General features: G+C 31.3%; 1 long non-coding RNA gene across 1 annotated transcript; it reads left to right on the forward strand.

Moving 5' to 3' along the window:
* Nucleotides 1–200: 200 nt before the first annotated feature.
* On the forward strand, nt 201–2,711 carry LOC139876426 (uncharacterized). The gene is made up of 4 exons (XR_011768082.1): nt 201–492; nt 577–679; nt 1,957–2,079; nt 2,585–2,711. It is a non-coding gene; the product is annotated as an uncharacterized lncRNA (long non-coding RNA).
* Nucleotides 2,712–5,559: the final 2,848 nt, after the last annotated feature.

Raw genomic sequence — 5,559 nt, forward strand, 5'->3', positions numbered from 1 at the left:
TCAACCAATCAAAATGAGTTATTCTGAAGAGAAGATTTCTTATTGGTGGAGAATGGAGTTACTGGGAATTTCCTAAAACTGTGTGTAAAACTCGCTTTTGCACGCTTATGCTGCCTAGAGCTTCACAACATTTTAAATTTTTTCAGTTTCTACAGTTTATCACCTCATCCCATAATTGAAATTAAAAATTCGATTGTACAAGTAATTCTCCAATCTTGCTACTTGATTCATCTCCTCACAAATTTCTTCTTTCTCTCATGGAATTTTTATTTTATCTATCTCTATATTATAAGTCTCAGTTCCAGGCAATGTAAATTTTAGGGTTTTAGGTTTGATATTCAACTTTCGTGTGGTATTTTTTGTAATCCACAATCTTCTAATTAAAGCTTTACTGTCGTTCGATCGTCGATTCAATATATGTTGCGGCTGCCATGGCTCCAGCTTCAATTGTAGAAGATGACAAATACCCAATTTTCACCATCTCATTTACAGGTAACCACTACCCATAATTATCATTATCGATTATTAACTATATATTTGTTAATTTCATATTGTTTATTTTGGCTTTGGATTCAGAAGCACTTCCCAATTGATGAATAACAAGTTACATCCAAAATTGATCTTAAGGTAAAGGATATAGCAGTGATGCCAATACACATATATTTGAAGTTCCAAGAAGGTATATATGCATCTTTATATTTGATTTCTTAAATATTGATTGGATGTAAACCTAACGTTTAATGCTATCTTTTTTAGTATTTGGGGTAAGACATTTTGTAATCATATTTACGGACAGGAAAAAAGTTCATCTTTATTTGTTAAATGCACACTATGTGTTTGATGAAATGCCCAAATGAAACAAAATTAATTTTTTTTCTTTCTGAAATGCACCTCTACATGTTTCTGACGTAATGTTTCTATGCAAATTGTTGCTCTCGAGAACTGTCGCTGACTTTTTGCTTATCAATAATTGCGTTAATAGGGTTGATTATATAGTATGATTTCACATTCTAATGTCATTGCAGTATATAGGTTTTACTAGAAATTTTATGATTTATAATTTGTGAAAGTTGAACAAATGTAGCCATTAATCAATTTAGTGTGTACATTGCTTTTATGCATTATATAAGTACTCACTGATAAAAAATATTTCTATGTAGATATGTTACCAATAATTTAGTTGGCATATCTTTCAGCAAATTCTAGGGCCAAATTACAATAATTATTAGATTACTAGATAGTTAGCAAGTAAGGCATGTTTTTTTGTAGTTATCTACATATCAAGCACTCCTCGAAGCAAATAATCTAAAACTCATCTTCATGGTCCGTTTTTCGTAGTGTCTATTCTATGATTCTATGTGTTTTGGATAGTGTCTAATCTATGCTTTTAGGATGTATAAAAAAAAAAAAGTAAACTAAACTGAATGCTATTAGTGGATTTTTATAGCAAATGAAAACAATAAAAAAATGTCCATAATCAAGTTCTTATCACAAGGTAATAATCTATTCTTTCCACTTGTGATGGGAATAATGATGCACTAGAATAATCTATTCTTTCTTCTCTCTACCTATTTTCATGCCTGAATTGCTTAGTACAGATTAACATGTTTCGTGGTACTACAAAAGTTCCTATAAAACTTGAAGGTCTAAAGTTTTGATGCCGGTTCAAAGTAATTTTTTAACCAAATAATTTTTAGCAATCATCATTTCTTAATCACTAACTAATCAAAGTTCATATGTATTGTTTTGATGCAGGTTCAAAGTTTTTTCTAACGAAAAGATACTCATTTACTATTTTGCATTTGTGTGATATGTTATTTTAATGTAACCGGTTTATATAGTTTAATAGTAACATGATGTTTAAGTAGCCTGATAATATATAATAATATAAATTTTAAATCTGTATAACTTTATTGCTTCTTAACTACAACGAGTTATATTCTTTGTTTGGTGCAGGCTCAACCCATTATAATGGCTCTTTGATGTTTCAAGATTTTTTAATTTGCAATCTGCAACCAACGATTATTTGATGTTTTGATTGACATTTGATAGGGAAGTAGATAGAAGCTTATGGCTATGGTGAGATCTTTTTCCCTTTATTTTTTTAAGAGCCATGTGCATTTTTCAACTCGAAATTAAAGAATTAGATGGTTTTATTTCACCTATTGAACTTTTTTAGTTAATCTAAAAGTAGCACTAAATGCCTTGAACACTTTATCACATCGTTTTATCATGTTTATCTATTAATTCTCTTATGTCTTTGTATTTAAATAGCTTGTTGATTGCATATAGTGAGTATTGTATATAAAATCTGCCAGGTTCAATATTTTGCTGACATGTTTAAAAAAACTTTGATGGATATTCCAAATATTTACCCTTTAAAATGAACACTTTTGTGTTAGTTTTTCATCTGAGCATGCTTATGTAGTTATGCATGTTTTCAATTTGCTAAACTTTCAAAAAAAGGTGATAAAGTTATAAAAGAATGTGATTTGATACTATTGGTTAATTTAGTTCTCTGTAATTTTGAAATTAGTACTTTTTCGTGGTTGATTTACTTTTTGTTGTATATGTTCATGAACAGTGTTTGGGTAGAATTTTCCCGCCGATAACCAAATACAGTTCACGTGATCACACCTTCGGTTAGCAACGGAGGTTCCTCTTCAAGGCAAGAAAAAATCTTACATGTTATTCATGGTATCTGCCTTGGGTAGAAAAAAGCATACATGTTATTCATGGTATCTGCTTCAACCGATTAGTTTACACCGATTTTGAAGATAATTTGTTAAATGTGTTATAATAATAATAATAATATAGATATGGATAGTCAATTTTGGTGTATACATATAGTCAATTTTGGTACACAAAGTATGTATTTTTATATTGAGATTTTAGGCTATAAATACTCATGAATGCAAGCATTAAACTTGCACCATTTCTCACACTTACAAAGTGTTTCTTTCTTTCTCTCCATTATCATCTTTGTTCTTACACTTCATTATTAGTATTCTAAATCAAGAATCAAATCACTAAAGGTAGTTATAAGCCTACTGAATTATAACATCAAGAATCAAACCACTAAAGGTAGTTATAAGCCTACTGAATTATAACACGTTATCAGCACGATAATCTTAATACTAAATATGGTTGGCTCTGCCACCAAAATGATATATGGTCGGTTATACCACCAAAATGATATATGGTCGGTTATACCACCAAAATGATATATGGTCGGTTATACCACCAGAATGATATAGGTCGGTTATACCACCTGAAAAAATATATGGTCGACACTGTCGCCAAATTTTCATTTATGTTTACTAATATTTATATTTTTGTTATATAACATTTATTTATGATTGCTTACACATGGTCGACACTGTCACCTACTTATCATTTATGTTATATTAAATTTATGTTTAATGTTTATATACTTATGAATATAAATTGACTCTAATTTATCATGATGTTTGTTTTAATTTTTGATAATAGAAAATGTCGAATCTGGAAAAGCTTAAATTTACTCCTTTAGAATCAACTGGAAACAACTACATGCCATGGGTTATAAAAGTAAAAATGCATCTTAAATCAATGGGCATTCTTGAAACCATAAATGAAAACAACACTTGTTCTGAAAAAGAACAAGCTACGGCATGTTGCTTTATTCATCAACATATTGATGAATGCTTACAAAATAATTATGTGACTGTAGAAGATCCCCATGTTTTATGGGAAGGTCTCAAAAGCAGATTCAATAATCAAAGAGAAATTTTACTTCCAGCTGCAATGGAACAATGGAGAACATTAAGGTTCCAAGACTTTAAGAAAGTAAATGAATACAGCTCAGCTCTGTATAATACATGTTCACAACTTAAATTCTGTGGACATGAAATTAGTGATGCAGACATGATGGAGAAAACTTTCTCCACAATGAATGCTGCAAACATCACAGTGCAAAGAAATTTGAGAATGCTAAAGTTCAAAACATATCCTGAACTTAATTCATATCTCTTAGTTGCAGAGCAAAATGATGAGCTATTAATGAAAAATCAGCAATCCCGTCCTACTGGTACACTTGCAATCCCTGAAGCAAATACTGCAAATAATTATAAACAGGGACAAGGACGCGGGCAAGGTCGTGGTTATAATAACCATCACCATCATCATGCCAAAAGCCATAACTATGGTAGAAACCATCCTTATGGTAATGGTAATGGGCGTGGACGTGGTCGTGGTCGTGGCCGTGGTGGTCAAAGAAATAGTAATCCACGAAAATATAAATATCAACCACAAAACAAGCCCATTAAACAAGATGTTGAAGAAAATTCTTCTAAAAATTCTGAAGAATCTTGCTACAGATGTGGTAGAATGGGCCACTGGGCTAATACTTGCCGAACATCTAAACATCTTGTTAAGATGTATCAGGATTCGCTGAAAGGTAAAGAAAAGGAAGTAAATTTTGTGGATAATATTGATCCAACAGTCACTGAGAAACCATCTGATTTATATGAAGATTTCTTGAATGTTTAAGTTGTGTGTCTTTTGAAAAATAAACGATTTAATATCGTCTGTCTTTGTCATTATGTTTGCTAAATGTTTCAGTACTATCTATTTGCGTTTAAAATATTGTGTAATATTAATGTACTCACTATTTATTTCTTATATATGAAGTTCAATATGAATTTTGCTGGAATACAACATCAATCAAGTGGTGGAGATCTCTGTATAGCAGACAGTGGAACTACACACACTATACTTAAATCCGAGAAATATTTTATTGATCTAAAACCAACGGAAGGAACTATACATACAATATCAGGACCTGCTAACTTGATAAAAGGGATAGGAAAGGCAAATTTCATACTACCAAATGGTACAAAATTTTTAATAAATGATGCCTTATTTTCTCCCAAGTCAAGCAGAAATTTATTGAGTTTCTCCGACATATACCTTAACGGGTATGATTATCAGTCAGTGACAACAGAAAATGAGAAATATTTAAGTATCACTGACAAGAGTCATGTGGTTGAAAAACTGCCAAGACTTAGTTCTGGATTACATTATACACATATAAATGTACCAGAAATACATATGGTAGTTAACGAAAAATATATTGATCCTGGTGTATTCAGTTTATGGCATAACAGATTAGGCCATCCAGGATCAACAATGATGAAAAGGATTATTGAATGTACTCATGGACATCCACTAAAGGATAGAAAAATCCATCATGATACAATGGTTCCATGTACATCTTGCTCTCTTGGAAAATTGATAACTAGACCCTCACCACTTAAGGTTGAGAAAGAATCACCAATGTTTCTTGAAAGAATTCAAGGTGATATATGTGGACCAATTCATCCACCATGTGGACCATTTAGATATTTCATGGTTCTAATAGACGCATCTAGCAGATGGTCTCATGTTTGTCTGTTATCAAGCCGTAATGTGGCATTTGCAAAATTTCTTGCCCAAATTATTAAATTGAGAGCTCATTTTCCTGATTACACCATTAAAAGGGTGAGACTTGATAATGCTGGTGAATTTACATCTCAAGCA

The sequence above is a fragment of the Rutidosis leptorrhynchoides genome, chromosome 11 (assembly GCF_046630445.1).
Source record: "Rutidosis leptorrhynchoides isolate AG116_Rl617_1_P2 chromosome 11, CSIRO_AGI_Rlap_v1, whole genome shotgun sequence".
Lineage (NCBI taxonomy): Eukaryota > Viridiplantae > Streptophyta > Magnoliopsida > Asterales > Asteraceae > Rutidosis > Rutidosis leptorrhynchoides.